The sequence below is a fragment of the Meriones unguiculatus genome, chromosome 17, assembly GCF_030254825.1.
Source record: "Meriones unguiculatus strain TT.TT164.6M chromosome 17, Bangor_MerUng_6.1, whole genome shotgun sequence".
NCBI classification, from domain to species: Eukaryota; Metazoa; Chordata; class Mammalia; order Rodentia; family Muridae; genus Meriones; species Meriones unguiculatus.
This window is the reverse complement of record NC_083364.1, coordinates 74,055,465-74,068,407: the sequence shown is the minus strand read 5'-3', so window position 1 is coordinate 74,068,407 and position 12,943 is coordinate 74,055,465. Positions and strand designations below refer to the sequence as shown.

Sequence of the window (12,943 nt, the reverse complement as noted above, 5' to 3'; positions counted from 1 at the left end):
TCTGTTTAGTTTCATTTAGTTTTAGATAGGACATATGATAAACAAATATTCATATTTTTCATAAAACAGGACATGTGCTTTATGGAAGAAGTAGATGGGTGGCTGGAATTTACGGTGCTTAGGAAACCTGACTGCCACATCTTTATTTTGGGGCAAATTATTGAGTTCAGCATTGATGGTATAGGGTGAGTAGAGAGAAATAATACAGATGTAAAAACAATTAGATGTGATTAGAGATATCTTAGTTTTAAGGTACACAAAAGAATATCTCATGATATAACAGAATGTACAGCTTCTCAGTGATTCTGTAAATACAACTGAAGTCACAAGGTGATACAAAAGTATGCCCACTCAACAGAATTTGGAAGTTATTTAAGTGGCAATATTTGTAAGGAAGTGAAAAACCAGAGAGAACTCTGGAACTGAAACCACCTGGATGAATGGATTCAGCATGCACGTAGGCTATCACTGGGATGGAACCTGTTCTGGAATATCTTTGCTTCAGAAGGATATGATATGGCAATGGCATAAACTCAGTTCTCTGCTCTTTCATAATTTCCTCCTGGTGAGGTAGCCTTAGTAGACCACAGAGAAAGAGGATCCAGATAGTCCTGATGGGACTTGATAGGCTAGGGTCAGATAGTAGTAGTCCTCCCTTATCAGTGGACTATGGGAGGGTCATAGTGGGGGAAGTGAGAGGGAAGATGGGACCAGGAGGAGATGAGGGAGGGGGATGTAGCTAAGATACAAAGTGAACAAATTGTACTAAATAATAATAATAATAATAATGATAATAAAATGAAAAAAGAATAAGACATGGCAACAGGAACTATCTCTGACATGAACTCAGTGGCTGGTTCTTTGATTACTTCCTCCTGAGGGGGGAGCAGCCTTAACAAGGCCACAGAGGAAGACAATGCAGCCACTACTGATGAGACCTAATGGACTAGGATCAGAAGAAAGGAAAGGAAGACGTCTCTATCAATGGGCTTGGGGAGGGGCATGGTGGAAAAGGGGGAGGGAAGGAGGGATTGGAAGTGGAGGAGGGAGGGGCTACAGGGGGGATAGAAAGTGAATAAAGTGTAATTAATAAAAATTTAAAAAAATAAAGTGACAGAAATAAAAAAGACATGGCTACGTTTAGGAGTACAATAGTTAATGTGTAGACTGTGGCTATAAAATCATAAAGTAACAAAAATAAATAATACTAATAAATTAATGTTCGTATGCCAGTAAAAGGTACTTTGGGAAGGGTTAAGAATCACCATGCCTTTCTGCAAACAGACACGAGAACCACTATATCTCATTTCTGTTACTGTGCATTGCCACCGCACCCATGTTCAATTTCAGAGTTTTATGTCTTGCCATTATTCTCCATTCACTCACTGGGCAACAGTTACACTGTGTTACAGCACCACAGATTTTAACACAAACTTTTACATTAAAAGTTTTAATTTATTTTTAGTACTTTCTTTCCTCCTAGATAGATACATTCTCTATTGAACTGATTAATAATAGTGTGATAGTTTAGTTTCACAGGTTCATTTGAAAAATAAGGCAGTGTTCCTAGTTTATATATTTAGAGGTGTGTTTTGTGATTTCTTTTTTAACCATCTGAAGGAACTTATTATAGTTCTCCTTCAATTGGCACCATCACTAGACTAATTGGAAAATTTTAATCAGGAAAAAATTTTGAGGTAGGTGATTTGGTAACACATGTTTATTGTATGTTGTGGAAATGAGGAGGAGAAATTCCAACCTCTGAGAAACTCAAAGCCACAAAGGCAAGTAGCATGGAAGAGTGGAAAGTTGGCTAGATTTAGCTGGAGGGTAGCGTCAGTCTGCAGTGGGAAAAGATAACGTTAGAGAGGTACAAAAGTGCCAGTTGACAGAGGACCTTGAATTATAGGCCAAGCGTTTAGACTTGATATGTTAGAAGTAGTTGATTCTTGAGCAGGAAGGTGATGTGATAAAACTGGTATTCGCAGAAGATTATTTTAGCAGTTTACAAAAGAATCATTGTAGCAAGAAATGGGCATCAAATCTCCAGCAAAGAAGTTATTGTAACTGCTGTATGAATAAAACAAGACTGAAGCCACAGATGTGGGAGAAAGTGAGGAATGTGGCTAAGGCTATGGAGAAAAAGAGCTTCAGAACTTGTTTTACTCACCTTCTATTTCAGAATTCCATGATGCATTTGTTAAAAATTCATATTTCAGCTACATGGGCTAGAACTTACTTTTTTGAGTGATGCTTTTACAGTAAAGAACTAGTGATTAGCACTGTCATAAGGTATCTGTAGTATGCCTTTACTAAAAATATAGTTCAGGGATTGCTACAGAGGAAAGATAGGGGAACACAGGGATCTTACGAAGGGTTTTAGAGAGAAAAATAATACAACTGGTTCAGAATTTAATGAAGATAGTACCAATATAAGTGTGATAGGATTTTTAAGAGTAGTTTAATTTAGAAGCAAAGCTGCACTAAAGGTACAGAAATATTTCACAGATACCCTGTTCCTACTCATTCCTCACACACAGCTTCCCCACTGTCAGCATCTCCTATGAGCGGCTGCATTTGCTGTCACTGATGAGCCTATATTGGGACATCACTACTACTTTGCATATCCAATTCAGGTTAGCTGGTACTAATCATAGAGTTGTATAATTGAGGGTATGTACAAATGTATATGACATGCCTCTACCATGATATTGTTATACCATAGTAGAATATTTTACACCATAGTATTCACATACACTCATGTATATCACATATATTCATGTATTTCAAGTATAACATGAGATTGTTGTGTCACAGTACTAAATAGGGTAGTTTTACTGCTCTAAAAATCCTACTTTCTCTTTCCTTTTTCTGCAAACTCTGGAAATGAGTGATTTTGTTTTCCATATATTTGACTTTTGCAGAAGTCTCTAGTTATTAAGTTAATAGGTGCAAAGAGCATGCATCCCTTTCTGATTTCATGTAGTTACTTCCAATTTTTTTCACAGCTCATTTTCTTTCAGAATATTAAATATTCTAGTATCTGGATGTGCCATACGTTGTCTATGTTATCACTGAATAAAATATTGGTTAATTTAAAGTGCTTGTGATTCTGACTAAAACTACAATATATGTTCATTTACAGGTTTCTACACAAATGTAAGTTTTCAATAATGTTTGCAACTAAATGCCAAAGAGCTTGACTCTTGGGCTTGATTTGTTCTTCAAAGTGGATCTACAGTTTTGCATTTTCACTAGCAATGGAGTACAATTAATGGACATATGAAATTAAGAAATTGAGCAACTATGGTTCTCAATCTCAATTTTTCAATCTCAAATTTTCTTGTCTTTAACATGATATACAATGTGTTAAACTTAAAATTCCTTTTAAATAGTCATGAAATTGGGCAAGGTTCAATGAGGAAAATTTTAGTGGAAAATTTCCATTAAATGTAGGTACTAAAAATTACTCTACTACTGATGATATCTGAAATGGTTAAATATTGGATGAAATTCTAAGATTCTGCATGAAGATACATGAAGTTTTAACAGTAGAAAATTCAGCAAGGTAGAACAGTAAAGAGATTGGCAAAGGAATTTCTAACTCTTGAGTTATCATTACTCTTTGCCTCCTGAGTTTGTATCTTGAACCCTATGGATTAGTGCAATTCTCACTCCTCATTCTAGAAGTTTCTCTCCCCCCCCCCCCAGGAGATGTTGATTAATGCAGAGACTCAAAACTGGTCAATGCACAAAGAATCATCGACTTGGCAGCACTCATGGCTGCTGGGACTGCATGTACTAGACTTGCCAACCAATATCACAGCGTGAATGGGAGAGGGGATCAAGAGTTCTCACTTGGAACTGGTGATTTCTGGGAAAGGGAGAGTTGGTTTGTTTTCCATATTTTATTTGAGGTTAAATCTATCTGCATTGGATGGTATGCAGCATGGAAGTCTAGAACTCAGTCGGTGTCTGTAGAAACGAAGCCCAATACTAGCATCTGCTGGCTATTTCATGTGACTTTAATGACTGAACACATACCCATTGCTCTACCAAAATCAAACAGTTCTCCCAGATCATGCTGACGAATTGTTCAATATGTAGAGAGAATTCAGGTTTAAACTATAGCCACTATTCAAAGCAGAAATTAAAGTACAAATAGACACATTTTTCTAGATTAGAATGTACCAGGGGTTCTTGGATCATGGCCTTTTCTTTTTCCTCTGAGCATGTTGAAAAATATTTGATTGTCATGAAACCAGAGCAGGGTAGTGTTACAAGCTTCTAGCAGGCAGTGACTAATGATTCCGCCAAGAATCTCCTATTGCAACGAAAACACACTTCACCACAGGAAACATTTATTGGCCCAGTATTTTAATGCATATACTCAGAAAGAATAAGATGATAAAAATAATAGTTAAATACAACGGGGAGAATCACATTTGGATTGTGCTTTTTTAAGAAAAATAACCACAGCCTTAATATGAGAGGAGGTCTTTTTGCAACTTGATATGCCATATTCGGTTGATATTCCTGAGAAGCCTGTTCTTTTCTGAAGGGAAAAGAGGAGGAGTTTATTGGGTGGAGAGAGGTCAGGGGAGGGGCTGGGAAGGAAGGGAGAAGGGAAAGTGTGGTCAGGATGTGATGTACGAGAAAATAATCCATGAATACAAAATAACCACAGTAATAGAGATGAAACACATCACTGGAATACTTGTTGAAAATATTTTATTGCCTAACTTTGCACAAAATATAATTGTTGTTGTTTTTTATAGGGTGTTATATTTGGGAATAAAAAAATGAATGATTTTATTTAAGATATGCATGCAGAAACCTCTAAACTGAAGATGGAACAGACAACACCACAAGTGGATATGACACACCACTAAATAAAAACCTGTATCTGGATAGGTTAATTATTTTTGAGTTGTTGGCTAGCGGGGTTCCATAGACATACAAAAATTATAGAGCATTGCCATTACCAGAATTTGACAGTAAGAGCCTAATGCTGAATGCACCATGTACATGGGTTATAAGCACTGACAAAGCAAGAAGTACTGACTGACCTGGATGCTTCATCCTTACTGGCTGTCATTCATATAAATGGAAGATGCTATTCATGCTACTAGAGGACAAAAGTAATTAACAGTTCTACCTAACCATGAACCTTAAGCTTGGTAACATATACTATGGGCACAATGGCATTAATGTTATCAAAATAATCAATTACATTCCAGCTATGTTTCTGGCCCACTCCACAAGACTAAACCCATACCTAACACTATTTTTTGTCACTTATAATTTTATTTTTATATCAATTACAGTTTATTCATTTTTCCCCAGCTGTAGCCTCCTCCTTCAATCCCTCCCAATGCCACCCTTCCTCCCTCATATCCTCCCTTTCTCCTATCCAAGTCCACAGATAGGAGGCTAGGATATGACCCTAGCCTATCAGGTCCCATCAGGACTGGTTGCATTGTCTTCTTCCATGGCCTGGTTAGCCTGCTCCCTCCTCAGGGGGAGATGATCAAAGACCCAAGCCTAACACTATTAATGAGGGCAAGGATCCTTGGTCATAAGCTCTGGGAGGAAAACCTGCTACTATTATTCTACCAAATGGACATAGCTTTCAAATGACTCCTAATGAATCACTGTTATACCCATAGGTCAGTGCCTGTCTCAACTCTCATCAAAGAAGCTCTTTTTAGCAGCTGGCCATTAACACAGAGACCCCAAACTGGCCCACGTGCACAGAATAAGATCCTGAGTCTTGCAATTAAATGTGATAACTTATTTTTTAATGGTGTGACCTCTAGCTTAACCATGCTCTAGGGAGTACCCCACAGTCTAGAATAGTTGCTCAACACTAACAGGACTTGATGAGTTTAAGAGTGAGAGAGAGGAAGAGAGAGAAAGAGAGAGAGAAAGAAGGGTGTTTGCTTGGTAGGGAGATGGGGTAGATCTAGGAGGAGTTGAAGGAGGGGTGAATATGATTAAACTATAGAGTATGATATTCTCAATGATTAATAATATTATGGTGTCTTAAAAGTATACATATATTTACACGGAGCAACATGTTAAATATAATATAGTAACAACTTCTAGTACAGAAAAAGGTTTACAAATGTTTCTTATTATTCCAATTCAGGGTATATTTTATTTTAGAATTTGTACACTGAAAAGCCTTGGAAAATGGAACTTAAGAACTTAAGTATTTAAGACTGCGTGCTTTATTTGGACAGGTACTTTCCTCATGCTTCATCAGATCCTGAAAATGATCTTGACTTCCACCCTTGTGCTGCTTCAGACCATGCCTACTCAGCTGAGCACTTTCCTGTTCCTTATCTTGTCATCACGGAATAATAATTAACATCAATTTGGTAAAAACTGAAATATAGATTTTTTTGAATAAATAACTTCTCCTTCAAAAAAAAAATCTCAGATGCATTGTCTGATCAAAGCAAAAGTGTAGGTAACTGACAGCAACTCATGAGGCTTCTGACAGCACTGGCCTTTATTCCATTCCCTTTCCCTCTTTCTGTTACCTGGTGGCTTTTACACTGTAGGAGCAAAAGAGTCCACACAGCTCATTTCCTCATACTTTTACTGCTGGGTCCGATGGCCACTTCATTACCCATGAGTGGGTAACTACCAGCAGCCCTCAACACCCCCTCTGTCTCTGCCTGTCTCATTCTCTCTATGTCTCTTTTTTCTGCCTCTGCCTCTGTCTGTCTCTGTCTGTCTCTCTTTTTCTGCCTTGCCTCTGTCTCTGTCTCCTCTCTGTCTCTTTGTCTCTGTCTCTCTCTGTCTTCCTCAGGCATAGAAAACAGGAAGGCAGATAAAGCTGGAACTATTTAAACCCCGCCATGGCTGCCAGCTAGCTAGTCATCCCCTAGTAGCTTCAGAGACAGCGCCCCTGTCTTGTTGAAGCTGTAATCTTTTTCTTGCTCTCCTTCGCCTGACACGCTTTCCGGGGAACAGAATGATGTTGCTGCGGCTTCCCTTTCAGCTGTGGACCCGTTGTGAGCTGGAGGCACTTGTATAAAAAATATTATTGATACTAATTTTTCTCATGCTACACGTCATTATGGTGTTTCAATATACTTTGAATACTGAATGCTTTGGAGTTAAATAAAGCACAGGGTTATTTTTGTGAATTATTCATGTTTTGTTTATCAAACCTTAGGCTTCTAATTATAAGGACATCATTTTTTTCCTCACTGGCAATAATTTTTAACTTTAGATGGTATTCCTTCCTATTTGGAATATAATTTTAATATATTCATCTTTCTTTTAATTAATTTTTTAGTTAGCATTTAAAGTAATGGGTTTTCTTATGAGTTTTTATACATATATAATTGTATCTTGCTCTCATTAAACTCTCCTTTCCCTCTCTACTCATATTTCTCCTTCCATTTTTTTGTTCTCCTTTCTTTTTTCAAACAGTACCCATCATTGCTTCTGCAAGAGAGAGAACACGAATTCTTTTGTTTTTTCCAAGTATTACCTTCTCTTGTTCCTCCCTCTTTTCTCACCTTAAACTTTTTCTCTACTTATGTGTGTATATATATCCCTTAATGTGGTATGTAAATTTAGATACTATATGAGATAAAATGTGTGATTATTGTATTTCTGAATCAGATTTGTTTTGATTAACATGATTCGTAGTTTCATTAATTTTCTTGAAATTGATATTATTAAATTTTTCTTTATGTCTAAACAAAATTTCATTTTTAGCACTGACTTTAAAAATGGTATTTTCTTCAACTGATTGATCTATTTAAACATTACTAAGAAGTTAACACAAAAGGAATTCAATGGCAAGGAGACATTTCTAAGAACAGTGTTATTAGAGTCAGGTTCATGTGTTTGAGATCACAGGCCAATAGATACAGAGAATATAAACTCATTGCTTTCCACCTGGATTTTGAGGAACATGGCTCTATAGCACTGATTATTTATGTTCATACAGAAACATTGTCATCTGAACATTTAAAGTTAAGATATGTTTATACTAAATAAAGCTTCTGGTGGCTTAACACAAATGGCTTCTGATGATGACAGGATGATGACCCTGTCATTTTTTTTTTTTTCTGACTAGGAATAAAGGCTTCTATATTCTTTTTTTCCTCATACCTATAATCTTTGGAAGGTCTGATATCTAGGAGATTTCATCTATGATGTAGAAAGCAGCCCTTTTCTTGGCTTTATTTTGTAGCTTTTATCAGAATTCAACTAACAAGGAAAAGGCTGTAATTTTCTTCTGTCTATACACTCACATTTTGGGAAAGATGTGTAACTAAATAGGTAGCTGCTAAGTGAATACCTCCATCACTGATCTTTCTTCTGTCTGGGCTATCCATCTATTTCTAAGAAGTTTCCAGCTCATTATCTATCTTCCAGTTAATGCTTGCAGCTTGCTTTTTTCCAGGTATTGTTCCGTTTCACCTTTTCTCTTCTTCTTTCTTTCTTTCTTTCTTTCTTTCTTTCTTTCTTTCTTTCTTTCTTTCTTTCTTTCTTTCTCTCTCTCTCTCTTTCTTTCTTTCTTCCTTTCTTTCTTTTTCTATTATGTGCATTAATGTTTTGCCTGCATGTATGTCTGTATGAGGACCCCAGATCCAGTCAGAACTGGAGTTACTGACAGCTATAAGCATCCATGTGGTGCTGGGAATTGAACCTATGTCCTATGGAAGAGCAGCCACTATTAATAGCTGCTGAGCCATCCATCCAGCCTCTCCAGCAAAAATTTCCAAATTAAGAAAGTTCTAATGGGGAGTCCTGTTTCTTCCACAAAGCTTCATATTTACATTTACCTTTTAACTCCTTGAAGCCCATAACTGTAATCAGAATATATTTTATGAGAAAAGACTATATTTTCAATAAAAGAATAAAGTATGTCCACAATATACATTAAATAGTTAAAGGTAAAAAAGTATGATATAACAAAGTATACCATATAAAATAAATAATTGATAATATTTAGATTTAGAATTTAGCAAATGTAACATTCTTTAATATATCAACATATTTCTTGGTTTAGAATTATTTTGATGGCAATCAAGGTCATGAATGAGCCTGTATGCTGAATAATCAAAATTATCCTCTTGATGCTAATAATATAATAAACACTGATAACCTAAAAAGTAAATTCTGTTCATTTGTCACTAAGTTAATTAAAGGATTTAACTTGAAACCTGAATGTAAGTTTTGGGACTGGGACAGAAAGTAAAGTTTGGCAAATTAAGGTATTTTAGTGGATTCAATCAAAGAAAATAAATGCCAACACACTGTCTTCTACTCCCCGTGCCATTTTTAGACTATCAGAAAGGAGATAGTATCAAAGAATACCTGTTAAGTTGATGAGTTGTTAATGGGAGACAATATGAAGGGCAGTTTGTTTACTTTATGGACTTATGAAATGGGAACATTAAATGTACTGTGTATTTTTCCAGTGTAAAGTAAGAAAAGTTAGTAATTTGATTATTTACCTGAAGTCTTCTAATCAGAACCAGCCATGTTTGATTTGCATGAACCTTCAGTCTTAAAACATGAATCCTATAGTTGAAAGTTAAGATGCTATGTGTGAGAAAGCACACACAAGAACTTAGATGGTAAAGATTACAAATTGCTTTGTTTTAGGTACTCCTGTCATATAACATGAGTACTATTGGATACGGCAAAAGTTATAAATCACATCAATATTTTAATAAATGCATTTGTTTAGTAACTTTTGCATACCAGTTATTTTCTTATAGCAATGGACAGAAATACGAATAGACTGTCCCATCCAAGGCTCACAGTATTTTTGGAGGAGAAGTCAGATAAGAGCATACTACCATGGGATAAGCATCATAATAAGTGTGTATGAAGTTATGTGGAGGGTAAGGACTGGGGCAGGATGGAAGGAGAAGGATCAGGTGTGTGTGCAAAGGAGAGAGAGAGTGCAGGAAAGATGGTTGGAATCGGGAGGTATTTAGAAGAGAGTGTGGAAAACTAGTGCAGGTGAAACTTCCTGGAAGCTGTGAGGGCATAAGGAGGATATAGAGTCTGAACTGGCCATCATTTTAGACAGAACAGGCTCCTAGTGATGGGCTGTGGTTTCATTTGGTTGAGTTGTTGGCTGAGGGGTCCTATGGAGTTCCTTGAAATAACAGAGGCTAATGGTAAGACACATGGTTACTCTCTGAAAACTGACATTGGAGGTAGAGGGCTGTTGCCAAGGACAACACCTACAAAGCTCATTGAACATAGAGAGGTCAAGCTGCTGCCCACATGGAATCTTTCCCTCTACATTTTAGTCTCATGGTGTGAGAGGGTACTCGGCAGGCTATGGAAAGAGAAACTTGAATATCAACTCAGCCACAAAACACTTGACGTACAGTCTGTCCTTTCTGCTCCTTATGATGGGACAATTGTGGTGCAGAATTTGTGCAAGTGGCCAACCAACACTATAAAAAATCATGTATGCCCATCCTTTAAGAAAGTAAATAGTTGGTGAAGATACTTTCCCAGACTGTAGGCAGTCATTTTTTTCTGACAACAGTGTCTTTTGCTTTACAGAAGCTTTTCAGTTTCATGAGGTCCCATTTATTGATTATTGATCTTAGAGCCTGTTCTGCTGGTGTTCTGTTCAGGAAGTTGTCTCCTGTGCCAATGAGTTCTAGACTCTTCTCCACTTTTTCTACTAACCAATTTAGTGTAACTGGTTTAGGGTAAGATGAAAGCAGAGAAGGTCCTCCCCTATCAGTGGACTTGGAAAGGGGTAGAGAGAAGATGAGCGAGGGAGGAGGGAGGGTGGGAATGGGAGGGAATGAGGGAGCGGGATACAGCTGGGATACAAAGTTAAGAAACTGTAACTAATATTAAAAAAATAAAAATTAAAAAAGAAAGTAAATGGACATGCTGGAGATCATGTGGAGAAAGGGGAACCCTCCTCCATTGCTGATGGGAATATAAACTTGTACAATCACTTTGGAAATCAGTCTGGCACATTTTTAGAAAATTAAGAATAGTGCTACCTCAAAATCCAGCTATACGACTCCTAGGCATATATCCAAAATATGCTTAAGTATACAACAAGGACTTTTGCTCAACCATGTTCATAGCAGCTTTATTCATATTTGCCAGAATCTGGAAACAACCCAGATGTCCCTCAATGGAGGAATGGATACAGAGATTGTGGTACATTTACACAATGAATACCACTCAGCTATTAAAAACAAGGAAATCATGGAAATTTCAGGCAAATTGATGGAACTAGGAAAGATCATCCTGGATGAAGTAACCCAGAAGCAGAAAGACACACGTGGAATATACTCACTTAAAAGTGGATATTAGCCATATGACAGCGTATAACCATAAAAAAGCTAAACAACAAGAAGGACCCTAGGGAAGATGCTTAATTTTCATTCAGAGGGGCAAACAAGATAGACACTGTAAGTGGTAGATGAGAGAGAACAGAATGAAGGAGCCTACCACAGGTGTCCTCTAAAAGACTCCACACAGCAGGGTATTGAAGCAAGTTGCAGAGACTCACAGCCGAACTTTGGACAGAGCGCACTGAGTCTTACGGAAGAAGGGAGATATAGCTGGACCTTGAGGGGACAGGAGCCCCACAGAAGACCAACAAAACCCAAAACAGCTGGGCCCAGAGGGTACTGCAGAGATTGATGCATCAACCAAAGACCATGCATACATAGAGAGGACCTAGAACCCCGGCTCAGATGTAGCCATAGACAGCTCAGTCTCCATGTGGATTCCGTAGTAAGGGGTGAAGAGACAGTCTCTGACATGAACTCGGTTGCTTAATTACCTCTCCCTTGTCGGACGGATGGCCTATCCAGCCCATAGAGGAACAGGGTCTAGGCAGTCATGTTGGGACGTGATAGGCTAGGGTCAGACGGTAGGGGAGGAGGACTTCCCCTATCAGTGGACTAGGGGAGAAGGATAGGGGAGAAAGAGAGAGGAGGGTGGGACTGGGAGGAGATGACGGACGGCGCTACAACCTGGATACAAAGTGAATAAATAGTTAAATAATATTAATAATATAAATAAAAAAAAGTAAATGGAAAAAATCTTAATTAAAATAATAATAGACTGAATCTATCAATGTGTTTAAAATGATATGTGTAACTGAGGTTTATTTAACTCAGATACATGACATTGTTTTGACATTAATACAAATTAATAAATGCTAGAGCAATGACACAGTTTTTAAGAGCAGTTGCTGTTCTTTCAAAGGACCCTAGTTTAATTCCCAGAACCCACGTGGTGACTCTCAACCACCTTTAATTTTCGCTCAAAAGCACATTGACCCACTTCTCTTTTCAGTGGGAACCAGGTACACATGTGGTACATAGACATGCATGCAGGAAAAAACACCCACTACATAAAATTAATTAATTAATGTTAAAATCAATAAATGAAGTATATATTACCAATAGAAACACTGATAATAGTATAAAATATAAAAGCCTCTATACAAGGAAAAATATTTGAAAAGTTCAACATACATACATTCGTGATTTAGATAAATTACAAATAAAAATATTAGTAGATGTGTATTTAAAAATTAAAAGAAAATAAAATTGCTGGATTTCAGTGCATATTCCTAAATCTAACTAAAAAATGATTACATTTAAATATAATCCATAATGTAAAATATTTAGAGATAAATGTTGCAAAGGATTATAAAACCAACATTTGTTAAGTGGCAAAATATTACAGAAATTAAAGTATACACAAGTATGAAAACACTCAATGTTCACAAACCTACAATTGTAAACCAACCTACCAGAATTGCAATGGGCTCATTTAGAGAAGGTGACAAGCAACTAAAAGGTACCAAGGTGTACAAATTTTAGTATGCTAATCCTATATTATATGACTAATATCCACTTATAAGTGAGTATATACCATATGTGTCTTTCTGCTTCTGAGA

The 12,943-nt window shown here is 36.9% G+C and overlaps 1 protein-coding gene and 1 long non-coding RNA gene across 7 annotated transcripts in view; one reads left to right on the top strand and one right to left on the bottom strand.

Annotated features, from left to right (window-relative positions):
- Nucleotides 1–6,355, top strand: part of LOC132648588 (uncharacterized) — a 41,184-nt gene extending 34,829 nt beyond the window's left edge. Inside the window, exon 3 of the long non-coding RNA XR_009587018.1 lies at nt 6,246–6,355. This is a non-coding gene — a long non-coding RNA (uncharacterized LOC132648588). The remainder of the gene's footprint in view (nt 1–6,245) is intronic.
- Robo1 (roundabout guidance receptor 1) overlaps nt 1–12,943 on the bottom strand; it is a 1,064,494-nt gene that overhangs the window by 671,653 nt on the left and 379,898 nt on the right. The window lies entirely within an intron of this gene.